Source organism: Lithobates pipiens, unplaced genomic scaffold, assembly GCF_037356315.1.
Source record: "Lithobates pipiens isolate NorthernLeopardFrog02 unplaced genomic scaffold, aLitPip1_a1.2 Scaffold_28, whole genome shotgun sequence".
Classification (NCBI taxonomy): domain Eukaryota; kingdom Metazoa; phylum Chordata; class Amphibia; order Anura; family Ranidae; genus Lithobates; species Lithobates pipiens.
The window spans coordinates 89,268,195-89,295,171 of NW_027507789.1; the positions used below are offsets into that span (position 1 = coordinate 89,268,195).

Consider the following 26,977-nt stretch of genomic DNA (forward strand, 5'->3'; position numbering starts at 1 on the left):
TACAGAGAGAGAGTGAGGCTGGGTTACACAGAGAGGCAGGAGTATGCAGACTTGCTAGGGTATACAGAGAGAGAGGCTAGAGTATGCATACTTGCTAGTGTATACAGGGGGACTAGTGTAATACAGAAGACCGGTTAGTTTATACAGAGAGGCAAATGTGTACAAAAGACAGGCTAGTGTATACAAATAGGCTAGATTATAGAGAAGAACGTCCTGGGTATGCAGAGATGGATGGCTAGTGTATACAGATAGGCTAGATTATACAGATAGGCTAGATTATAGAGAAGAACGTCCTGGGTATGCAGAGAGAGCAGTTGGGTTACAAAGAGAGGCTAGTGTATGCAGACTTGCTAGTGTATACCGGTGCACTAGTGTATACAGAGAGGCTTGGGTATACAGAGAGCTAATGTATAAAGAGATGCTTAGTGTATACCGACGGACTAGTGTATACAGAGGACCGGCTAGTTTATACAGAGAGGTTAATGTGTACAAAAGACAGGCTAGTTTATACAGATAGGCTAGATTATACAGAAGAACGTCCTTGGTATGCAGAGATGGAGGCTAGGGTATACAGAGAGAGAGAGCGAGGCTGGGTCACACAGAGAGGCAGGAGTATGCAGACTTGCTAGTGTATACAGATGGACTAGTGTATACAGTAGACCGGCTAGTTTACACAGAGAGGCTAATGTGTACAAAAGACAGGCTAGTGTATACAGATAGGCTAGATTATGCAGAAGAAGGTCCTGGTTTATGCAAGAGATGGAGGCTAGGGTATGCAGAGAGAGAGGCTTGGTTACACAGACTTGCTAATGTATACAGACGGACTAGTGTATACAGAGTACCGGCTAGTTTATACAGAGAGGTTAATGTGTACAAAAGACAGGCTAGTTTATACAGATAGGCTAGATTATACAGAAGAACGTCCTGGGTATGCAGAGATGGAAGCTAGGGTATACAGAGAGAGAGAGAGCGAGGCTGGGTTACACAGAGAGGCAGGAGTATGCAGACTTGCTAGTGTATACAGATGGACTAGTGTATACAGTAGACCGGCTAGTTTACACAGAGAGGCTAATCTGTACAAAAGACAGGCTAGTGTATACAGATAGGCTAGATTATACAGAAGAAGGTCCTGGTTTATGCAAGAGATGGAGGCTAGGGTATGCAGAGAGAGAGGCTTGGTTACACAGACTTGCTAGTGTATACAGACGGACTAGTGTATACAGAGGACCGGCTAGTTTATACAGAGAGGTTAATGTGTACAAAAGACAGGCTAGTTTATACAAATAGGCTAGATTATACAGAAGAACGTCCTGGGTATGCAGAGATGGATGGCTAGTGTATACAGATAGGCTAGATTATACAGATAGGCTAGATTATACAGAAGAACGTCCTGGGTATGCAGAGATGGAGGCTAAGTTATACAGAGAGAGAGGCTAGAGTACGCATACTTGCTAGTGTATACAGATGGACTAGTGTATACAGAGGACAGGCTAGTTTATACAGAGAGGCTAATGTGTACAAAAGACAGGCTAGTGTATACAAATAGGCTAGATTATAGAGAAGAACGTCCTGGGTATGCAGAGATGGAGGCTGGGTTACACAGAGAGGCTAGTGTATGCAAGCTTGCTAGTGTATACAGTAGACCAGCTAGTTTATACAGGGAGGCTAATGTCTACAGAAGACCGGCTAGTGTATACACATAGGCTAGATTATAGAGAAGAACGTCCTGGGTATGCAGAGATGGAAGCTAAGGTATACAGAGAGAGAAGTTTAGTTACAAAGAGAGGATAGTGTAGGCAGACTTGCTAGTGTATACCGGTGGACTAGTGTATACAGAGAGGCTTGGGTATACAGAGAGCTGTATATGTATATGTATAAAGAGATGCTAGTGTATACAAAAGACAACCAAGAGTAGACAGTGAGGATCGTGTATACAGAAGACCGGCTACAGAGAAGCTAATTTGTACAAAAGACAGGCTAGTGTATACAGATAGGCTAGATTATACAGAGGAAGGTCCTGGGTATGCAGAGATGTAGGCTAGGGAATCCAGAGAGAGACTGTGTTACACAGAGAGGCTAGAGTATGCAGAAGAACGGCTATTTTTTTTACAGATAGGCTTGTGTATACAGAAGACAGTCTGGGGAATTCAGTGAGGCTAGATACACTAGCCTCACTGAATTCCCCAGACTGTCTTCTGTATACACAAGCCTATCTGTAAAAAAAAATAGAGGGTGGGACACCGAGACTATTGTAAAAAGAAGGCAGGCTAGTGTATATAGATTACGGGCACCTGTATACAGAAGACAGAGAGGCTAGTCTATATTGAGTGGCTGGTGTACACAGAGAGATTAATGTATACAGAAAAGCTAGCGTGTAAAGAAGACAGGACTTTATTTTTTGCTAATGCAACTACTTTTGAAACATATAAAGTGCTTTTTTCATATTTTGGTGCTGTTAAAAAGTGGTGTATTGTCAGTGGTGATATCAATGTGACAGTTAATGTGGAGAACTACAACTATTCAAAATAGAGCAAAAGAGTGCTAAGTTTATTTTGTTAAGTCATTGACTGATAGACGTTAAGTAATTGGCCGTTATTGGTTTGGCAGTACATGGTTTATTTTGATGTAAGATAGTTTTATTCTCTACTTATAGCCGAGTTTTAGACGACTTTATTATTAGCATTATTCGTATTATTCATATATATTATGCAGAGTGTAAGTATTGCAGTGAGACGATATTGCTTTTAAAAGATTTGTATTATTATACATAGCATTGTTAGCAGACCAATAGGACAATTTACATGGCTTAATATTGCAGAGCGTAATTTATCAGGAAAGAGATTCAAAGCGTTAGTTGCAGTAGCTTCATAAAACTGAGAAATCGTTGCATTACTCTAAATTTAAAATATGTTCCGGCAGCACTGAAAAGACGATATTAGATGAGTGATCTACACATTTCGTTTACTATTTCACTATACCGGCTAAATGTTAATATGTTAATATGTGCTGCGTGTAAGGTAGAAATTTGATGGTTTAGTGTGAGCTGGTTTACCAGGATTTAGAGATAGTAATCTGGTTATACTAGTAATAAATATAGCAAAATAACTATAACGGGTTTAAGTGGAAATACACGAAATAACAGCAACAACGTGTGTAGGTTTTTATCAATCAAGTTCATTACGTGTCTTTAATCATGTAGTGAATATACCCCAATATTGGAGCACAAGGATGAGAAAGCATAATAACTAACCGAGGATGACATGGCAAAAAGACAAACTGCATTAGAAATGTGAATATGAATTAGAGTTGAAATGCCAATCGCCACGGCTACGTACAGCAAAGTGTGAGCTAAGCAGCTAAATATTCTGCAATAGCAGAGATTAAGTATTGCAGTCGAAATGAGATCGGAAGCGTTAGTTGCAGTAGCTCCAAAATGACTGAGAAATCATTTCATTACTCTAAATGTAAAAGTTATCCCGGTAGCACTGAGTGGACTGATATTAGATGAGTGATCGTTGTAGTACAAATTCAGTTTCCTATAGCAGAGAGATACCAGCTAAATGTGAGACGAGCAATTAAACTGTTCACGGTAGCATTGCATTACTCTTAATATGTGCAGCGTGTAAAGAAACAATAAGATGGTTTTGTATTATCCTAAAATTAGCAGTATACGTAATAAAGGTGAGTAGGTAACCTGGATTTAGACATAGCAAACTCTATAATCTAATTTAGCAAAATTAGAAAAGATAATATTGAGACAGTATATACAGGTCGAGTTTAAGTGGAAATACACAAAATATCTAGCTTACCTTTACATTGTTCAATAGAGCGTTGCAAAGAAATACCAAGGCAGAATGTCGGAATAGCAATTAGATGAGATGATTGCTGTAATCATGAAATATCAGCAACGCCTAGGTTTCTATCGGATGAGAAAGTATAATAACTGGCAAAGTATGACATGGCAAAGAGACAAATTGCATTAGAGATGTGAGATGGACATGAAATGTCAATCCCCATTGGTTACTTACATGTAAACGCGGCTACATACAGCAAAGTGTGAACTAAGCAGCTAAAGGGTATTTAAGAGTAAATTGACGTAGCTTGAAAATTCCAACGTGTAAATCGTTCCATTAATTATGTTACGCACGAAGACGGCTTACACTGACTGTTTTCCGTTTCCACTGGTCATCGGCATAATGTATCAGTAACCATGAACATTAATAATGATAGACAGCTTACATTAGGATGTATGCATGATGTGAATGTAAAATGAATGTAAAATAGTTGCATTATGTGTTATTAATGTATTGCTATGCTTTGCTACTGCAACCACTTCTCAATCAAGTAAACCGTCCCACTGCTTTTCTCACATTTTGCCGCTGTTAAAAAATGTGTTGCAAGTGTTATGTGTTACAAATGTTTATCAGTGTGACAGTTAATGTGGAGAAGAAGTAATACACAAAATAGAGTCAGAAAGAGAATCCTATTGCATAGAGGTAGCGAGAGATGGTTGCATTAATCTTAATGTGCAGTGTGTAAAAGGTTTTAAAAAGATGGTTTTGTGTGACTTTTGCTTTAACGTAAAATTAGCTGTAGACATTATAACTTGTTACAATGATTTAGTAATCTCTATAAAATAATAATAATAAGTATAGCAAAACAAATTAGGAAAATTCTGAGGCAGTATGTATAGGTCGAGATATAGTGAATACACAAAAGGGATCAAGGGATAGTAGCAAAGTCAAGGGATAAATGCAAAGGTACTCTATTTAACAGTAAATTGACGTAGCTTGCAAATTCCAACGTGTAAATCGTTCCATTCATTTTGCTGCTCAAGAAGACGGCTTACACTGACTTTTTTCCGTTTCCACTGGAAAGAGAATCCTATTGCATAGAGGTAGCGAGAGATGGTTGCATTACTCTTAATGTGTAAAGGTTTTAAAAAGATGGTTTTGTGTGAATTTTGCTTTAACGTAAAATTAGCTGTGGACATTATAACTATGGTTAGGTTTACAATGATTTAGAGTTAGTAATCTCTATGATATAATAATAATAAGTATAGCAAAACAAATTAGGAAAATATTGAGGCAGTATATATAGGTCGAGATAAAGTGAATACACAAAAGGGATCAAGGGATAGTTGCAAAGTCAAGGGATATGCAAATGCTCCAACGTGTAAATCGGTCCATTAATTTTGTTACGCACGAAGACGGCTTACACTGACTGTTTTCCGTTTCCACTGGAAAGAGAATCCTATTGCATAGAGGTAGCGAGAGATGGTTGCATATGGCAGAAAGACGGCTTACACTGCTTTTCTCACATTTTGCTGCGGTAAAAAGAAATGTTTTGTCACTGTGTTTTAACTGTGACAGATAAGGTGGAGAAAAAGAAGTAATACAGAAAATAGAGTCAAAACGTGGAAACGTTTATTTGTCATGACAGCTGATACTGGTTGAGCAATAAAACTGTTTTATTAAGATGTAAGACTAGTTTTATTCTCTACATGTAGGCTTTTAACCGAGTTGTATAATATAGGCGACCAATAGGACATTTAAATGGCTTAATATTGTAGGGAGGAAGTATCGCTGTTCAAGAGATTGAAAGCTTAGCTTGAAAATGGCCGAGAAATAGTTGCGTTAGTCTAAATTTAAAGGATATGCCGGTACCAATGAGAAAGCTTATTGATTGACTAGTTGATCTTTGCATTACACAATCCTATTATTATTATTATTATTATTATTAAGATCATAGTGCAGAGAGATACTCAGTTAATGTCAGAGATACTCGGTCAATGTCAGAAAAGCAATAAAACTGTTTACATCGTTAGAGAGCGATGGTTACATTACTCTTAGTATGTGCAGCATGTCTGGTAGCAAAAAGCGGTAGAAGTGAATAGATTTAAGCGGATTTTGAGATAGTACTCTCCATTTCTAATAAGAAATAAAGAAAAATAAGTCAGGATGGTGTGTCAGGACTGTCACATACTCAAGGTCCCGGTACAAATATGCAAAATAGAGCAAAAGAGTACATGGTTTATTTTGATGTATGATAGTTTTATTGAATGCTTGATGTGGATGATTAAAATCGTGTAGTGATCTATATTTTGCATAAGAATGAAAAGGCATAACATGGCAATGAGACAAACTCCATTAGAGATGTAAGCTAGATGAAATGATGAAATGTCTCTGTATAGCCCAGATTGTCTTCTGTTATCACTTAGCTTACCCTCTAAATTCACTAGCCTCTCTATATACACCAGCATGTTTACACTAGCCGGTCTTCTGCATACAATAGCCTGTCTTCGATATACACTAGCCTATGTTCTGAATACACTAGCCCGTCTTCTGTCTTCTGTATGCCCTAGCCTGTCTTCTGTATACATTAGTCTCTCTGTATAAACTAGCATCTCTGTATACCCCAAACTGTCTTCTGTAAAAACTTGTCTCTCTTTATAGCCTGTCTAGCCTTTCTTCTGTACACACTAGCTTCTCTGTATACACTAACCAGGCTTCTATATACAATAGCTTCACTCTATGCACTAGCCTCTCTGTATAATCTAGCCTCTCTATATACCCTCTCTCTATATATAGTGTTCTGCATCTCCGTAGTGGTAGCCTCTCCGTAGAAGCCAGCCTTTATTCTGTATTCACTAGCCTTTCTTCTGTATGCTGTAGTCTTTTATATATACTAGCTTCTCTGTACACCCTTGCATCTCTGTAATACACTAAACCCTCTGTATACCACAGCCTGTCTTCTGTAAACACTAGACTGTAAACACTAGCTAGAATACACCAGCCTGTCTTCTGTACCCACTAGAATCTCTGTATACACTACCCAGTCTTCTGTATACACTGTCAGCTTGGATGTATACCCAAGCCTGTCTTCTGTATACACTAGTCTCTCTATATCCACTGTCCTATCTGTATACACTCGACTCTCTCTATACACTAACCTCTCTATATACACTAACATCTTTGTATATACTAGCCTCTCTTTAAATTAGCCTCTCTGTGTACCCCAGCCTCATTGTTTACTCTAGCATCTCTGTATACTCAAGCCTATCTGCATTCACTAGCCTGTATTCACTAGCCTTATATATACTAGCTTCCTGCTTCTCTGTACACCCTTGCATCTCTGTACACTAGACTCTCTGAATACACTAAACCCTCAGTATACCACAGCCTGTCTTCTGTATACATTAGACTGTAAAAACTAGCTAGAATACACCAGCCTGTCTTCTTTACCCAATAGACTCTCTGTATGCACTACCCAGTCTTCTGTATACACTGTCAGCTTTGATGTATACCCAAGCCTGTCTTCTGTATACACTAGTTTCTCTATATGCACTGTCCTTTCTGTATACTCTCGACCCTCTCTATACATTAACCTCTCTATATACACTAACATCTTTGTATATACTAGCCTCTCTTTAAATTAGCCTCACTGTTTACTCTAGCATCTCTGTATACTCAAGCCTATCTACATACACAAGTCTTCTGTATTGTGTATTAACTAGCCTTTCTTCTGTATGCTGTAGTCTTCTATATATACCAGCTTCTCTGTACACCCTTGCATCTCTGTAAACACTGTGTAAACTAGCCAGTCTTATGTATACACTCGCCGACTGTATACACTAGACTCTCTGAATACACTAAACTCTCTGTATACCACAGCCTGTCTTCTATATACACTAGACTGTAAAAACTAGCTAGAATACACCAGCCTGTCTTCTGTACCCACTAGACTCTCTGTATACACTACCCAGTCTTCTGTATAGAATGTCAGCTTTCATGTATACCCTTTCTGTCACTGTCCTTTCTGTATACACTCGACTCTCTCTATACATTAACCTCTCTATATACACTAACATCTTTGTATATACTAGCCTCTCTTTAAATTAGCCTCACTGTTTACTCTAGCATCTCTGTATACTCAAGCCTATCTACATACACGAAACCTGTATTCTGTATTCACTAGCCTTTCTTCTGTATGCTGTAGTCTTCTATATATACCAGCTTCTCTGTACACCCTAGCACTGTAACAGTACTAGGTTCCTGTATTACAGAAACAGAACACCAGCAATAAGGTGTATACTGTGCAGGAGGCACACAACACCGACTCTAACTTCTGCACTGCAGATGCATGTATTGCAGAAATTTAACACCAGTAATAAAGGGTAGCTTCAGGTGTGTACTGTGCAGGAGGCACATAACACCCATTGTAACAGTGCTAGGTTCCCAAGCAGTAAAGACACTGTCCCTGCCTATCGTCCTCTTTCCCTGACCACCGCAACACACTATACAAGGCCGCCATGCTGGCGGCCTTATATAGTGTGGGGTGTGTACTAAACCCCCCTGAGCTATAATTGGCCGCAGGAATCCTGCCTGTGGTGAATTGTGGCTCTCCTCACACAGGATGTCACATCTGTTCTTATTATATAGAACCTATTATGCTCCTCGTAAACTTTTTCAGTTTGGCCAAACGGCCGGACGCAAGTTGCCCCCGGTGCGGGAACATGGGGGGAGACATGATGCACATGTTTTGGAGATGCCCGAAGTTGATCCGCTACTGGACAGAGGTGACAGGAACCATTGATCGGGTGGTTGGAACCTCCACCATGATGGAGGCAAAGTATTGTCTCCTGGGATTAGTTGAAGGAGTTGGAAACCCGGGAAGTAGCCAGATGGCAGTTCTGAGATGCCTATTTCAGGCAAGGAAAGTGATTGCCCAACCCTGCTTAGCCTCCAATGTTGGCAATGACTTGGTTTTTTTCGCTTGTTTCCCAAGATGACCATGTTGGCGTTTGTCAAGATGGTTGAGAGTGCCCGAAGAGATCGCCTATGGCCCCATCACCTTGAAAGTGCCTGATCTTGTCTGATCTCGGAGGCTAAGCATTGTCGGGCCTTTTTAGTAACTGGATGGGAGACCAACTGGGAATACCAGGTGCTGTAGCATTCTTTTTATGTTGTTGGCGTTGACATGCTTTTTTTTTCCGCTTGTTTCCCAAGGTGATCATCTTGGCATTTGTCAAGAGGGCTGAGAGAGCCCAAAGAAATCTCCTACGGCCACATCCCCCTGAAAGCGCCCGATCTCATCTGATCTCAGAGGCTAAGCAGGGTCCGGCCTGGATAGTACTTTGACCTGTTTTTCTTTCGCTTGTTTCCCAAGGTGACCATTTTAGCATCAGTCAAGAGTTTTGAGTATGTCCCAAAGCGTTCGCCTGAGGTCACATCACCCTGAAAGCGCCCGATCTCAGAGGCTAAGCAGGGTCTGGGTCAGATGGGAGACCGCAAGGGTCTATGTTGTTGGCGTTGACCTTTTTTTCTTCACTTGTTTCCCAAGATAACCATCTTGGTATTTGTCAAGAGGGTTGAGAGTGTCTAAATAGAACACCTATGGCCACATCACCCTGAAAGTGCACAATCTCATCTGATCTCGGAGGCCTAGCAGTGTACGGCCTGGTTAATACCTGTATGGGAGACCATCTGTGAATACCAGGTGCCGTAGGCTTCTTTTTATGTTGTTGGCATTTACCTGTTTATTTTCGCTTGTTTCCCAAGGTGACCATCTTGGTGTTTAACAAGAGGGTTGAGAGTGCCCAAAGAGATCACCTACGCCATCACCCTGAAAGCGCCCAATCTCATCTGATCTCAGAGGCTAAACAGTGTCGGGCCTGGTTAGTACCTGAATGGGAGACCGCCTGGAAATACCAGGTGCCATAGACTTCTTTTTTTGTTGTTGGCTTTGAACTGTTTTTTTCGCTTGTTTCTCAAGGCGACCATCTTGGCGTTTGTCAAGAGGGTTGGCCGTGTCTTGAAGAGAACGCTTACGGCCACATCACACTGAAAGCACCCGATCTCGTCTGATTTCAGAGGCTTAGCAGCATCAGGCCTGGTTGGTACCTGGATGGGAGACTGCCTGGGAAGACCAGGTTACATAGAAGGATCTGGTCTGGTAGTGTCTTGATTGGGAGATCGCCTGGGAATACCGGATGCCGTAGGATTCTTTTTATGTTGTTGGCTTTGACCTGTTTTTTTTCCCTTTTTTCCCAAGGTGACCATCTTGGCATTTGTCAAGAGGGTTAAGAGTGCACAAAGAAATTGCCTACGGGCACAACACCCTGAAAGCGCCCAATCTCGTTTGGTCTCAGAGGCTAAGCAGGGTTGGGCCTGGTTTGTACCTGGATGGGAGACCGCCTGGGTTTTCCAAATGCTGCAGGCTTCTTTTTATGTTGTTGGTGTTGACTTGTTTTTTTTGTTTGTTTCCCAAGGTGACCATCTTGGCGTTTGTCAAGAGGGTTGAGCGTGCATTTGATCTCAGAGGCTAAGCAGGGTTGGGACCTGGTTAGTACCGGGATGGGAGACCGCCTGGGATTTCTCGATGCCATAGGCTTTTTTTTTAAGTTGTTGGCATTGACTTATTTATTTTTTTTGTTTTATTCTTTTATTAAGTATAAGTAGAACAATATAAATATAACAGTCAACCATACAGCATGACCCAGGGTCACAATTACATGCTAACAAAAAATAGGCAGCCAAATAACTCTGGGTTCTCAGAGGGGAGTCCTACAGTTTCATGCAGAAAATAGAGAAACCCCACCTCCGACATGTAGTACAGTATAACTAGTGCAGCTCCGTTCGGACAAATGTAATCATGGAGAACAACTGGGACCACAGCGAGCCAGCTTATCATGACCTACGTGAACCAGAGCAAAATATGAGCCGGTCATGTCCAGAACCCTGGGGTTCTTCTGGGTCCCGAAGGCTAGTAAGGAGACAAGGCATAGTCAAAAGGGAGGACGGGGGAAGAAGAGAGTGCAAAGACGGAGAGAGAGGAGGTGGGGGGATGGCGACGGGGAAAAAAAGAAAAATAAAGACAAAAAGGAGGGGGGGAATGCCACCCAGGGCAGACATGGCCTAAGTAGGTAAACGTTAGATGTTCAGTCGTTTTCTGGGACGGAGGCACTGCTCACCTCCCGAATGTAGTCTCGAGTACCAGTAAAATACCTCCAGGGCCTCCATGTAACACTAAATGCCTCTTCAGTGTTGTGAAGGGTGGCGGTCAATTCTTCCATCCGGAGAAAATGATTGACTTTGGAATACCACAGCACCTTGGATGGGGGCTGAGGCTGCCTCCACAGTGCGGGAATGCAGGCCCGGGCGGCATTCAGGAGTTGCATCGTGAGGGTTTTTTTGTATTTTCGAACATGCTGTTCGGTCAAGTGTAGAAGGCACGCTACTGGGAACCCAAAAGTTCCTCAAGGTCGGGCATGCCCAGAAAAGGTGTCCCATGGTCCCCATATCTGAATTTCACCTCCAACAAACATCCGGGATCGATCTATCCATTTTATTCAGAAGGTATGGGACTCTATACCAGCGTGAGACTATCTTGTATCTTGATATTGGTTTGCGATGGAAGCTTTATGTACTAAGGTCAGGATCTTCCCTATCTGTTGTGGGGTAAATGTGATGCCTAAGTCCCTCTCCCATTTGTGGATAAATGGTGGGGGTCGACTCCTCCTCCTGACTACTCAATAGGTTGTACAGGAGGGAGAGGGTGTGTCGCACAGGTTCCCTTTTGTGACAGATGGATTTATAGGGTGTCAGGTCTCTAGGAGTGTAGGGGGCCCTTTGTATGGCCAGAAGAAAGTGACGAAGTTGATAAGCACTAAACAAGTCAAGCGGAGGGTCAGAAAGCTCGGCGACAGTTTACGTGGTCGGGAGCCCTCCCGTGGGCCACACCTCTCCCAGACGCTGTTTCCCCACCACTGTCAGCTGTCGCAGTTTCTTGTTGGTAAATCCCGATGGGAAGTCTGGATTACCTATAACCGGAGTCATTGGTGATGGCAGGGGAGCAATGTGTGTGCAGCGGAACAACCTCCGCACAACAGCCAACGTAGCTCCCACTACGGGGTGACCTCTGAGGTCTTTTGGTAGGGAGGACAGGAGCCACGGGGAGGTCAATAGGGGAATGGATCCATCCTCAATCTCCATCTCCACCCACTGCTTGTGTGGGCCATTACAATGCCAATCAACGACTCTCGCTAGCAGAGTCACTCTGTAGTATTGTCTGAGATCTGGGAGACCCAGACCCCCCTTGTCCTTTGGTCTGGCAAGCAATTGCAAACGCGCTCTGGGCGGTTTGCGCGCCCAAATAAAGTCCCGGAGCAGCACCTGCAGTTGTCTGAAAAAAATTGGGGGTAACCGGATCGGTAATGTCTGGAACATGTATAAGATCCGAGGGAGGGCCATCATTTTGAATGCATTACAGCGCCCGAGCCAGGTCAGTGTTAAAGCATTCCAGTTTCCCAAATCAGATTTCAGTCTATCCAGGAGAGGGACAAAATTAAGCAGGTACAATTGCGCTAAATCCGCTGCGATGTCAACGCCCAGTTAACGTATAGATTTTTCAGCCCAGTAGAATGGAAAAGAGGAGCGGAGCCTCTTGGCCTCACCATCCGGAACCGATATATTCAATACATATAGGCTGCCGTGTCGCTGTAGAGACGCAAGTATTTTGGGAAGCAAAATGTGTGGATTGGAGACGGAAAAAATTAGATCGTCAGCGTACGCCGCAATTTTGTGGTGTGCCGAGGGTTTGGATATGCCAGTAATATTCGGGTCATTCCGAACGTGACACATAAGTGGTTCCAGTGTCAGAATTAAAATTAGGGGAGACAGAGGGCACCCCTGCCTCGTCCCATTAGTGATGGGGAAAGAGTCCGAGCACCACTCGGTCACCCGTACCGCTGCCGATGGCGTGGAGTAAAGCGACATTACCCAGCTCATCATGTTGGGGCCAAGACCTATATGTTCCAGGGTGGCCTGCATAAAGTGCCAGGCCACCCTGTCAAAGGCCTTCTCCGTGTCCGTTGACAACATAAGCAAGGGCCTTCCCTGTACATGCGCCGCATGGATTAAATTGAGGACTCGGGCCGTATTGTCTCTAGCTTCCGACTTATTTTTATTTTTTTGCTTGTTTCCCAAGGTGACCATCTTGGCGTTTGTCAAGAGGGTTGAAAGTGCCTGAAGAGATTGCCTACGGGCACATCACCCTGAAAGCACCCGATCTCGTTTGATGTTGGAGGCTAATAGAGTCGGGCCTTGTTAGTACCTGGATGGGAGACCGCCTGGGAATACCAGGTGTCGTAGACTTCTTTTTATGTTGTTGGCGTTGACCTGTTTTTTTTTCGCTTATTTCCCAAAGTGACCATCTTGGTGTTTGTCAAGAGGGTTGAGAGTGCCTGAAGAGATTGCCTATGGTCACATCACTCTGAAAGCACCCAATCTCGTCTGATCTTGGAGGCTAAGAAGAGTCGGGCCTGGTTAGTACCTGGATGGGAGACCACCTGGGATTACCAGTTATTGTAGGCTTCTTTTTATGTTGTTGGCGTTGATTCGTTTTTTTTTTTTTTTGCTTGTTTCCCAAGGTGACCATCTTGGCATTTGTCAAGAGGGTTGAGAGTGCCCAAAGAGATCGCTTACAGCAGCATCACCCTGAAAGAGCCCTATCTCTTCTCTTTTCTGAGGCTAAGAAGGGTTGGGCCTAGTTAGTACCTGGATGGGAGATGGCGTTGGAATACCAGGTGCCGTATTCTTCTTTTTATGTTGTTGACATTGACCTGTTTTTTTTTCACTTGTTTCCCAAGGTGACCATCTTGGCATTTGTCAAGAGGGTTGAGAGTGCCCGAAGAGATCACCTACGGCCCCATCACCCTGAAAGCGCCCAATCTCGTCTGATCTCGGATGCTAAACAGTGTCGGGCCTGGTTAGTACCTGGATGGGAGACCGCCTGGGAATACCAGGTGCCATAGGCTTCTGTTTTTTTTGTTTTTTTATTTAGTAGTATGCGACATACAATGCAAAGGCAACTTCACAGAATGTGTGATACAAATAGTTACAAACAAACGATCATATTGCATGGATATCAGAGCCAATGGTAAGAAGTCTGAGGAGAATAGCACGTGTACAGCTTTGCGGTCATATCAAGATGAGATTAAAGCTCCATCTCGTTGGGATCCTCTACCACTTAAAATATTATTGATACTAGCCCTGCTACCCTCGAAGAGTTTAGATATCCATAGATAGGGGAAGAGTATTGTGTAGTAGTCAAATGGGGTCGGAACATACCATTTTCTTTTCCCTTTTTTGAGTTAAGAAGGGAAATAGTAGAACTGAAAGGAGGGAGAAGGGGAAAGAGAAGATTGGGGAAGGAAATGGCAGAAAAGGAAAAGAAGGGGTAAGGGGGTGTCGTGGGTAGAGTGGATAGTGTGGGGTCCCCTCCCAGGGAGCAAGAGACGCCCTCGGCTCACCAGCTCATCAGCTGTCCAACGTTTGGAACAGCGATCTCCAACGATCACCATGAGCTTACTATGTCTCGCGGAGGTATTCTTCCGAAAAGCGAAACTGGGTCCAGTAGAACCATCTGTTCCCATGCTCCTCCGTTTTATCCCTCATTGTGGCAGTCAGGTCTTCCATTCGTTCAATATCATTTACCCTTGCGAACCACTGGGTCACCATTGGAGCAGATTGCTCTTTCCACTGACTTGGGATGCAGGCCCTAGCTGCATTGAGGAGATGTTTAAGTAAGGACTTATGATAACGCTTTCTCGACATAGGAGTTAGATTGAGAAGAACTGCTGCGGGATCATTGGCTAAGGAAATGTCTGTGAACTTGTGGATGAGTCTCAGGACAGGCTGCCAGAATGTTTGTAATTTAGGGCATTCCCAGAAAATGTGGAGAATGGTGCCAGTCTGTTGCCCACAGCGACAGCAGCGGTCAGATTGACCGGGGAATATTTTGGCCAACACCACCGGTGTACGATACCAGCGTGTGATCAGCTTATATGAGATCTCCTGATATTTACTGCAGAGTGACGACTTATGGGCGAAAAAGAGTATTCTGTCCTTCTGTGGTTTGGAGAATGTAGTTTGTAAGTCCCTTTTCCATTTAGCTAGGAAGGGTGGATCCGTGGAGGATTGTGCGTCTGTCAGGATTTGGTAGGACCTAGAGAGGGAACCACGAATTGGGCCATCATCCAGGCAAAGTTCCTCGAAGGGGTGGAATTGTCTAGAGAAGAACGAATGGTTAGGTAGTGATCCGAGGAAATGGATTAGCTGTCTACCTCTCCAGCTATCCAATGCAACAGGTACTTGCTCTAGCAGTATGGTCCCCACGGGAATCAAGCCCGTGGGTCCAAGAAATAGGGCTGCTCTCAGAAGCCCTTTCGGGGCTTGCCTGGTAAAGGCCTGGTCAGACAGGCCCGGAGGGAATCTAGGATGTCCAATAATTGGGGTCATAGGAGAAGGGAAGTTAGTCAGGTGGGAAAGGTGAAAAAAACTATCCATCTCGGCGAGCGAGGGGCCAATTAACGGGTGAGTAGTCACACAGGGCTCCAATGGCCTCCCCGCCCAAGGCAGACCAGCCAGTGGAACCCGTGCCATCTCCTGCTCTAGCTTGACCCATAGCTTCAGTTCCCCATGCCGGCGTCTTATCACATATGGTCCCCCATCGGATAGTGTCCGCTGTGTACTGCGCATGCGCAGTACACAGCAACACAGATTCCGAAAATTGCGGAGCATGAACGGCGCCTGCGCACTGAGTCCAGGTTCTATCCCCACTATCCAAGTGGACATAGAGTAAGAATATAAAAGAGGCGAGCGCAGCGAGGCCGAGCCCGAAGCGTGGCGAGCAAAGCTCGCCTGCGAGGGACCCTCTAATATTCACAACCCTATGTCCGCTTGGATGGTGGGGCTACCACCTCCACTCACCGCGCAGGCGCCGTTCAACTTCGGAGATTTTCCGAAGCTTCGTCTGCTCCGTACTGCGTATGCGCAGTACGGCGCGGACACTATATCATGGCCGGACAGTATATGGCAGAACACCGGCACCAGTCAACCACCAGTGTCATGTGCGTCGCTGTGTAATATAGAGCAGGGTCCGGGAAGCCAATACCTCCCCGCAATTTCGGTCGCAATAGCATTGTCCTACCAATACGCTTATGTTTTCCGCGCCAGAGGAACTTGATAAAGATTGAGCGAACCGCATGAAAGAAAGTCTGGGGTATTTTGATAGGTAAGGCTTGTAGTAGATACAGAAGTCGTGGCATCGCGTTCATCTTCAACACATTACAGCGTCCGAACCATGACAGAGCTAGTGGGTCCCATCTTTTAAGGTCCGCTGTAAGCCCATAGGCTTCTTTTTATGTTGTTTTTTGCTTGTTTCTCAAGGCGACCATCTTGGCGTTTGTCAAGAGGGTTGGGCGTGTCTTGAAAAGAACGCTTACGGCCACATCAACCTGAAAGCACCCGATGTCGTCTGATTTCAGAGGCTAAGCAGCGTCAGGCCTGGTTAGTACCTGGATGGGACACTCCCTGGGAAGACCAGGTGCCATAGAAGGATCTGGTCTGGTCTGGTTAGTGTCTTTTTTTTTTTTTATTCTTTATTTACGGATTGCAGGTAATACAGAGACAAACTTTAAAAGACATAGATCCCTCAGTTTTCCAGGTTAACAAAAATACATAGTTAATACTTCGTGGGGGACCGGGGGAAACCTAACAACTTATGTCAGCAGCAGCCCCAGCCGTGGCTAGGCCACCACATTATCCCACTCTAATGATCTGGCACCCCAGTGTCTACTTATAAACCAGGGCAGTCCGCGGGGCGATCCCCCTCAAGGCCCAGATTGAGGGGCCTCTAACATCGGTCACCTTCATTCTATTGGTCAAAGAGCTCAGCCGGGACCACCCCGAGGGCCGCCAACCCCTGGCTGGGAAATCGAGGGAACAAAACGAAAAGATCCTTGCAATCACCATGTATTTTAATTATACTTGGGAGTTAGGGGGTAGGGAAAGAGGGGGGAGCAAATGGGCAGGAGAAGGGGATGGGGGGCTCCAAGACAACCAACGACAACCAACGAGCAGTGTGCTCTTCCTCCCTGTCGCCTAACGCTGATGTGAGCTGTTCCATACGGTAGATGTCGCAAACTCTTGCAAACCAGTGAGACACCAGTGGAGCGGCCTGCTGTTTCCACATGCTAGGTATACATGCCCTGGCCCCACTCAGAAGATGTTTTAAGAGAGATTTATGGTACTTCTTGCTCGAGAGTGGGGTCAGATTGAGGAAGATCGCAGCTGGGTTGTTCTGGAGATCAATAGCCGTGAGGTCATAAATGATATTGAGAACCTGTCTCCAGAAATGGGCCAGTTGAGGGCATTCCCAGAAGATATGTAGTAACGTGCCGGCTTGTTCACCGCATCTCCAGCACAAAGGGCTGTGACCGGGAAACATAGCCGCCAGGACAGTGGGGGTCCTGTACCATCGGGTCAAAATTTTATAAGCTATTTCCTGGTATTTACTACATAGGGATGACTTGTGCGCAAAAAGAAGCGCGCGGTTCTTCTGGTCTGGCGAGAGCCGGACATGCAGGTCTCGCTCCCATTTTTCCACGAACACCAGGTTACCCTGGGAGAGTTGGTCAAGTAGGATGCGATATGACAGGGAAGGAGACCCTCGGGTCGGTCCCTCTCCTGAGCATACCTCCTCAAACGATGTTAGGGGTCTGCGAAATTCACCACTGTTTGGCAAAGATTTCAAGAAGTGGGAGAGTTGGGCAAGCTTCCACTGTCCCAGGGCAGTGGTTGCTAACGCCTCGTACATAGTGGAGACCGCTGTCCACGTCCTAGGGCCAAGAAAAGAAGAGGCCCGCACAAGGTCCCGGTCAGGGTCGAGGCGGAAAGACTTTTCCGTCATGCCGGGTTCAAAGCGTGGGTGTCCAATAATAGGAGTCATGGGCGAAGGGAAACTGGGCACGCCCATCAGGGTAAAATATCTGTCTAGCTCTTGTAACATTGGCTCAATGAGTGGGTGTGCCTGCGTCGCTCCCGACCAGCCCGGTCCACTCCAGGGCAAACCTGGAAATGGTACGGATTCACGCTCCAGACGAACCCACAGCTTATCCTTCAGGTGTCTGCACCAGTCAACTACTCTGTTCATGTGCACCGCCGTATAGTACCATGCCGGATCTGGGAGCCCAATCCCTCCCTTGTCTTTTGATCTGAGCAGTAATGTTCGGCTGAGTCTTGGAGGCCTGCCCTGCCATACGTATCGAATAAAGATGGAGCGCATGGCTTTAAAAAATGATTGGGGGATTTTTATCGGTAAGGCTTGTAATAGGTACAAGAGTCTGGGCATTACATTCATTTTGAGCACATTGCATCTCCCAAACCAAGAGGTCGCCAACTTTGACCACCTCTCTAGATCTACGGCAAAATTTTTTAGAAGCGGCTGGAAATTCAATTGGAAAATCAGATGTGGGTCCGGGGGAACCTTGGTACCCAGATATTGTATAGCCCCAGTTGCCCAACGAAAGGGAAAATTAGTGCTTAGACTCGTCTGGGCGTTGGTAGACAGGGAGACGTTGAGTGCTTCCGATTTCTGTAAGATAATTTTAAAATTTGACAGGGTGCCATATCGTCTTATTTCCGCTAAGAGATTCGGCAATGTAATGTGAGGCTCCGAGACATAGAACAAGAGGTCATCTGCAAAGGCTGCGACCTTATGGTGGTGTGAGGGGGTGTCCAGTCCCTTGATGTCTATATTCTGCCTGATGTGGTGCAGCAAGGGTTCAAGCGATAGGACAAACAAAAGGGGGGACAACGGGCATCCCTGCCTCGTTCCATTGCCAATAGTGAAACGCGACGAGGCAAACCCATTGACCCTAACCATCGCCGTCGGTGACGAGTAAAGAGCTGTAACCCATGAAAGCATGGGGGGGTACACCCAAGCTTCGCAGGGTGGCTAGCAAAAAAGGCCAGCTCACCCTGTCAAACGCTTTTTCTGCGTCCACAGAGAGCAACATAATCGGTAGTTTAAGGCGTCTGGCGCGTTCTATAACATTGATTGTCCTGGTAGTGTTGTCTCGGGCTTCCCTGTTACGAATAAACCCCACCTGATCCAGAGGTATCAGGCGTTGGAGAATGGGCGCCAACCACTCCGCCAGTATCTTAGTGAAGAGCTTAAGGTCGCTGTTTAATAAGGAGATGGGCCTGTAGTTCGCACAGAGAAGCGGATCCTTCTCCGGCTTGAGTATGACCGAGATGCTTGCCTGCAACAGCTCCGGTGGAAAGGTCTGGCCCTCCAATAGGGCGTTAAAAGCTGACACAAACGGCGTGGACAACAGGGAGAGGAAGGCCTTATAATAAGGGACCGTAAACCCATCTGGGCCTGGTGCCTTGCCCTTGGGTGAGTCTCTTAACGCTGCCGACAATTCCTCCGGGGAGATAGGTTGCGAGAGAAGCTCTATCTCTTCCTGTGTCAGCGACGGGAGGTTTGCCGAAGCTAGGTACTCGTCAATGGCCGCTGTGCCGGCCTGGAGGGCGTCTCCTGAGTCCCGGGGGTGCAAGTTATAAAGGGCTTCATAGAAAGATCGGAAACACTCCGCTATCTCCCGTGAATCATGAAGCTTGGCACCCGAAGGGGAGGTTATGGTTGGAATGAAGGACGCGTTGCGTTGGGCACGCAGGGAGTTCGCTAGGGACCTACTACACCTGTCTCCATATTCATAATACGTCCTGCGGACCCACATGAGTCTGGTTCTAGCCTGAAAGAGAGAGAAATCTCTGATTTGTTCTCTAAGATCTCTCACCTCCACCTCCAGCGCAGCAGTCGGCTGGGATTTGTGTCGTTGTTCACACGCATGCAACTTGGCAATAAGTTTGGAGAGAGCCTCAGTTTTGGCCACTTTGAGTCTATGACCATGTTTAATAAGAATGCCCCTAATGTAGCATTTATGAGCCGCCCATAACATGAGGGGGTTGGAAACAGAATCACGGTTATGATCAAAGTAACTTTCTAATTCCCTAAGCAGGTCTGCGTGGGTCTCAGGGTCCTTCAGGAGAGACTCGTTCAGTCTCCACCAGGACTGACCACGCGACTCCTGTTGTAGCTTCAGCATCAAAGAAATCGGGGCATGGTCAGACAGGGCTATGTGGCCTATCTGAGCGTCTGTGACCGCCGGGATAGCATTGTGGGTGACTAAAAACATATCTATACGTGAGTAAGAACCATGAGCGGTGAAAAAGAATGTATAGTCCCTATCCTGTGGGTGAAGCGTACGCCACACATCGATCAGTCGGTGGGAGTGTAGCAGGTCTCTTATGTGTGAACGCGTTCTCGCAGAAATCGCAGAGGTGCCCGATGATGAGTCTCTGCGGGGGTCCAAGGTGAGGTTAAAGTCCCCCCCAACGATCAAAGTACCCTCCGAGAATGCAGCCAGGGCATCCAAGCATGCTTCTAAGGCCGGCAGCTGGTCCACATTCGGCATGTATAGGTTGGCAAGAGTAAAAGTTTGCGAGTGGAGAGTTCCCTTAATGAAGAGATATCTCCCTTCACTATCGGCTTGGACAGCTAACAGGCGCCACGGCAAGTTTTTAGCAAGAAGAACACACACTCCTCTCGATTTGGAAGTAGGGGACGTGCTGTGGTGGGCCAGGGGGAAGTGCTTACTATAAAGCCGTGGTATTTGGTCTGTCCTGAAATGGGTCTCCTGGAGGAAAACTATTTGGGGCTTCATCCGCCACAATTCTGTTAGGCAGCTGGACCTTTTTTCAGGTACATTCAGCCCTTTCACATTCCAGGAAACCAGCTTCAGGGCCATGACGGCAGTGGTACCCGGCCGGCGGTCTCCACCAGAGTCAGTAGTAGATATAGAGTTCAAGCACAGAGGAAGAGGAGGAGAAAAAGGAAAAGCAGTAACGAAGCGGAGAAGGTCCGGAGTTAGTAGGGAGGAGGAGGGTAGGAGGGGTGGGGATAGATCGGGGAATTGCTAAAGCTCCTATCGGAGAGAACCTGCCGGTTAGGGCAGAGGGGCCTAGTGGGGGAAGAGGTAAGGCACTGCAGAGGGAGGAACTCATCGGTGCAGTACCCCTCCAGCATCCCATGGTCCATGCAGTCGCAATCGGGCATGCACGGAGCTTCTTTGGCATCTTAACTACGACATCAAACGCATTATAGAACATCACTGCAGCAGGTATCGGGCAGTTAACAACAGTAGAACAGTGCATAATTAGACCAACATATTAAACTTTTCAACACAGAGTATAGATAACTTTATACCACCCAGGCACCCGCCCCCCCCCCCCCCAAAAAAAAAAATGGAAAAAAGGGGGGGGGAGGAGAGGGGGAGGGAGCGGGAACGCCGCCCAGGGGCACCCGGGGGGCACCACCAGGCAGTCCAAAAACACAAAGAGCGCCGAGACTAGGGCAAGTGTAGATAAACAGTAACGAGAATGGTGAACAGTACCGCCAATAACTCAGGGCTTCGTCCAGGAAGTGCAGTGTCCAACTCTGTTCTTCCAATGTCCTTCCTCTCCCCTAGCGGGGGCGCTGGGAACAATGGCCCGTGGCATGGTAAACAACACAAAGCTGGATACTCCAGCCGTCTATGTTGGTAGAGAAAAAGAAAACAAAAAAAAAAAGGGTATAACACAGGAATAACGGAAAATTACTGTACTCTCTCAGGGTTCACGATCTTGAGGGGCCTGCGATCTCTGACGTTGGGATCGATGGTGGCGTCTCACTCTCTGTGGCCTGGTTGAGGGGTTGTTCGTCGGGGCCACTGCTCCCTGGGGGACAACAGGAGCCAACCAGTCGGGGACCTGAATCGAGGGCAGGCCCAAAGCCTCCAGAAAGGACGGGACCTCCGAAGGGTGTCGTAGCGCAAGGGGCCTCCCATTTTTGCGCACTATAAGGTGAAACGGATGGCCCCACTTGTATGGAATCCTCCGTTCAGTTAGGTGTTCCAGAAGGGGTCGCAGACAGCGTCTCATCTGGAAGGTCTTGCGGGATACATCTGGCAGAAGGGTGACTTGGGCCCCGTCAAAATCAATGCTGCCTTTGCGCCACGACGCTTGCAGGACATCCTCCCTAACTGAGTAATTGTGGAGACAGCATAAAACGTCACGTGGCCGGTTCTCTGTGGGGCTCCTGGGGCCCAGGGTCCTGTGGACTCTATCAATGGCTATTACTGTGTCAGCAGCGCGGTCCAGACAGGCGTTAAATATAGCTGTAACTGTGGCTTTGAGGTCTGCCTGGCCAGTGGCTTCGGGCAAGTCTCTGATCCTGATGTTGCGTCTGCGGTTGCGATTCTCAAGGTCATCCACTAGGAGTTGCAACTGTGCCACTCTGTCAGCAAGGGTATCATGTGCGGCTTGCAGGCCAGAAACATCAGTGGTCAGGGAGGTCACATCCGATGCCAGGGTGGTCACCCGCTCGTTCGTAGCCGACACGTCACGTTTGACCCCTGCGATTTCATGTCGCAAGGTCGTTTCAATCCTGGCTGCCATACAGCTAAAGTCTGCTTTAGTGGGAAGGTTTTGGAGTAAAGCTAGGATGGCCTTGTCCCCCAATAATGCCGGTGCTGGTGGCAGCGGTGGGTCCCCCTGTGTGTCTGAGGCGAGAGCAGCCTGGCCATTCGGTCCTGGGATGAGGCTTCCACTGCGGGAGGGTCTCTGGGACAGTTGGGAGTTGTGAGGGAACCAGGGTGGCAGGCCGCTATGGTCTGGGCTGTCAAGCGAGGCCATGGACAGTGAGCGTGGGAGACACGGGGACAAGTCACTAGGCGGGGAGAACGGGGGCATGTCATGTCCCTGCATAGCAGTCTGCTCACCTTCCCTCTGTGCCTGGAGCGCCGGAGGCCGCGGGCGCCATCTTGGCTGGATCCGGCGTGGAGGCCGGAGGCTGCAGCGGGACCAAGTACCTGTCCATGGCAGCAGCGGCGGACCCCGCTCGGCTGGCTGTGTTCCGCCGAAGCGCGGGGATGTCGGCGATGCCGAAATATGCAACCAGACTGTGGTAAAGGGGTGCGGAGGGGTCACGGACCGGGAGCTCCGGAAAAGAGCGTCCTCACTCCTTCATGCCTAGGCCACGCCCCCCTGGTTAGTGTCTTGATTGGGAGATCGCCTGGGAATACTGGATGCCGTAGGCTTCTTTTTATGTTGTTGGCTTTGACCTGTTTTTTTTAGCTTGTTTCCCAAGGTGACCATCTTGGCCTTTGTCAAGAGGCTTCAGAGTGCCCGAAGAGAGTGCCTACGGCCAAATCACCTATATAGTATCTTATATATAATAACTAAAAATATTATTTATTATTATAGATATAGATATATAGTATAGTGATTTGGTCGTAGGCACTCTCTTTGGGCACTCTGAAGCCTCTTGACAAAGGCCAAGATGGTCACCTTGGGAAGCAAGCTAAAAAAAACAGGTCAAAGCCAACAACATAAAAAGAAGCCTACGCATTCCAGTATTCCCAGGCGATCTCCCAATCAAGACACTAACAAGACCAGATCCTTCTATGGCACCTGGTCTTCCCAGGGAGTCTCCCATCCAGGTACTAACCAGGCCTGACGCTGCTTAGCCTCTGAAATCAGACGAGATCGGGTGCTTTCAGGTTGATGTGGCCGTAAGCGTTCTCTTCAAGACACGCCCAACCCTCTTGACAAACGCCAAGATGCTCACCTTGAGAAACAAGCAAAAAAAAAACAGGTCAAAGCCAACAACATAAAAAGAAGCCTATGGGCTTACAGCGGACCTTAAAAGATGGGACCCACTAGCTCTGTCATGGTTCGGACGCTGTAATGTGTTGAAGATGAACGCGATTCCACGACTTCTGTATCTACTACAAGCCTTACCTATCAAAATACCCCAGACTTTCTTTCATGCGGTTCGCTCAATCTTTATCAAGTTCCTCTGGCGCGGAAAACATATGCGTATTGGTAGGGCAATGCTATTGCGACCGAAATTGCGGGGAGGTATTGGCTTCCCGGACCCTGCTCTATATTACACAGCGACGCACATGACACCGGTGGTTGACTGGTGCTGGTGTTCTGCCATATACTGTCCGGCCATGATATAGTGTCCGCGCCGTACTGCGCATGCGCAGTACGGAGCAGACGAAGCTTCGGAAAATCTCCGAAGCTGAACGGTGCCTGCGCGGTGAGTGGAGGTGGTAGCCCCACCATCCAAGCGGACATAGGGTTGTGAATATTAGAGGGCCCCTCGCAGGCGAGCTTCGCTCGCCACGCTTCGGGCGCCACGCTTCGGGCTCGGCCTCGCTGCGCTCAGCTCTTTTATATTCTTACTCTATGTCCACTTGGATAGTGGGGATAGAACCTGGACTCAGTGCGCAGGCGCCGTTCATGCTCGGCAATTTTCGGAATCTGTGTTGCTGTGTACTGCGCATGCGCAGTACACAGCGGACACTATCCGATGGGGGACCATATGTGATAAGACGCCGGCATGGGGAACTGAAGCTATGGGTCAAGCTAGAGCAGGAGATGGCACGGGTTCCACTGGCTGGTCTGCCTTGGGCGGGGAGGCCATTGGAGCCCTGTGTGACTACTCACCCGTTAATTGGCCCCTCGCTCGCCGAGATGGATAGTTTTTTTCACCTTTCCCACCTGACTAACTTCCCTTCTCCTATGACCCCAATTATTGGACATCCTAGATTCCCTCCGGGCCTGTCTGACCAGGCCTTTACCAGGCAAGCCCCGAAAGGGCTTCTGAGAGCAGCCCTATTTCTTGGACCCACGGGCTTGATTCCCACGGGGACCATACTGCTAGAGCAAGTACCTGTTGCATTGGATAGCTGGAGAGCTAGACAGCTAATCCATTTCCTCGGATCACTACCTAACCATTCGTTCTTCTCTAGACAATTCCACCCCTTCGAGGAACTTTGCCTGGATGATGGCCCAATTCGTGGTTCCCTCTCTAGGTCCTACCAAATCCTGACAGACGCACAATCCTCCACGGATCCACCCTTCCTAGCTAAATGGAAAAGGGACTTACAAACTACATTCTCCAAACCACAGAAGGACAGAATACTCTTTTTCGCCCATAAGTCGTCACTCTGCAGTAAATATCAGGAGATCTCATATAAGCTGATCACACGCTGGTATCGTACACCGGTGGTGTTGGCCAAAATATTCCCCGGTCAATCTGACCTCTGCTGTCACTGTGGGCAACAGACTGGCACCATTCTCCACATTTTCTGGGAATGCCCTAAATTACAAACATTCTGGCAGCCTGTCCTGAGACTCATCCACAAGTTCACAGACATTTCCTTAGCCAATGATCCCGCAGCAGTTCTTCTCAATCTAACTCCTATGTCGAGAAAGCGTTATCATAAGTCCTTACTTAAACATCTCCTCAATGCAGCTAGGGCCTGCATCCCAAGTCGTGGAAAGAGCAATCTGCTCCAATGGTGACCCAGTGGTTCGCAAGGGTAAATGATATTGAACGAATGGAAGACCTGACTGCCACAATGAGGGATAAAACGGAGGAGCATGGGAACAGATGGTTCTACTGGACCCAGTTTCGCTTTTCGGAGGAATACCTCCACGAGACATAGTAAGCTCATGGTGATCGTTGGAGATCGCTGTTCCAAACGTTGGACAGCTGATGAGCTGGTGAGCCGAGGGCGTCTCTTGCTCCCTGGGAGGGGACCCCACCCTATCCACTCTACCCACGACACCCCCTTACCCCTTCTTTTCCTTTTCTGCCATTTCCTTCCCCAATCTTCTCTTTCCCCTTCTCCCTCCTTTCAGTTCTACTATTTCCCTTCTTAACTCAAAAAAGGGAAAAGAAAATGGTATGTTCCGACCCCATTTGACTACTACACAATACTCTTCCCCTATCTATGGATATCTAAACTCTTCGAGGGTAGCAGGGCTAGTATCAATAATATTTTAAGTGGTAGAGGATCCCAACGAGATGGAGCTTTAATCTCATCTTGATATGACCGCAAAGCTGTACACGTGCTATTCTCCTCAGACTTCTTACCATTGGCTCTGATATCCATGCAATATGATCATTTGTTTGTAACTATTTGTATCACACATTCTGTGAAGTTGCCTTTGCATTGTATGTCGCATACTACTAAATAAAAAATAAAAAAAACAGAAGCCTATGGCACCTGGTATTCCCAGGCGGTCGCCCATCCAGGTACTAACCAGGCCCGACACTGTTTAGCATCCGAGATCAGACGAGATTGGGCATTTTCAGGGTGATGGGGCCATAGGTGATCTCTTCGGGCACTCTCAACCCTCTTGACAAATGCCAAGATGGTCACCTTGGGAAACAAGTGAAAAAAAAAACAGGTCAATGTCAACAACATAAAAAGAAGAATACGGCACCTGGTATTCCAACGCCATCTCCCATCCAGGTACTAACTAGGCCCAACCCTTCTTAGCCTCAGAGAAGAGAAGAGATAGGGCTCTTTGGGCACTCTCAACCCTCTTGACAAATGCCAAGATGGTCACCTTGGGAAACAAGCAAAAAAAAGAAAACGAATCAACGCCAACAACATAAAAAGAAGCCTACAATAACTGGTAATCCCAGGTGGTCTCCCATCCAGGTACTAACCAGGCCCGACTCATCTTAGCCTCCAAGATCAGACGAGATTGGGTGCTTTCAGAGTGATGTGGCCATAGGCAATCTCTTCAGGCACTCTCAACCCTCTTGACAAACACCAAGATGGTCACTTTGGGAAATAAGCGAAAAAAAAAACAGGTCAACGCCAACAACATAAAAAGAAGTCTACGACACCTGGTATTCCAAGGCGGTCTCCCATCCAGGTACTAACAAGGCCCGACTCTATTAGCCTCCAACATCAAACGAGATCGGGTGCTTTCAGGGTGATGTGCCCGCAGGCAATCTCTTCAGGCACTTTCAACCCTCTTGACAAACGCCAAGATGGTCACCTTGGGAAACAAGCAAAAAAATATAAATAAGTCGGAAGCTAGAGACAATACGGCCCGAGTCCTCAATTTAATCCATGCGGCGCATGTACAGGGAAGGCCCTTGCTTATGTTGTCAACGGACGCGGAGAAGGCCTTTGACAGGGTGGCCTGGCACTTTATGCAGGCCACCCTGGAACATATAGGTCTTGGCCCCAACATGATGAGCTGGGTAATGTCGCTTT

At 46.8% G+C, this 26,977-nt stretch overlaps 4 pseudogenes; 2 read left to right on the plus strand and 2 right to left on the minus strand.

Annotated features, from left to right (window-relative positions):
* Positions 1-13,254: 13,254 nt before the first annotated feature.
* Positions 13,255-13,373, plus strand: LOC143937360 (5S ribosomal RNA; annotated as a pseudogene).
* A 324-nt stretch (positions 13,374-13,697) lies between these two features.
* Positions 13,698-13,816, plus strand: LOC143937311 (5S ribosomal RNA; annotated as a pseudogene).
* Positions 13,817-25,957: 12,141 nt separating this feature from the next.
* On the minus strand, positions 25,958-26,076 carry LOC143937375 (5S ribosomal RNA; annotated as a pseudogene).
* Positions 26,077-26,369: 293 nt separating this feature from the next.
* Positions 26,370-26,488, minus strand: LOC143936298 (5S ribosomal RNA; annotated as a pseudogene).
* Positions 26,489-26,977: the final 489 nt, after the last annotated feature.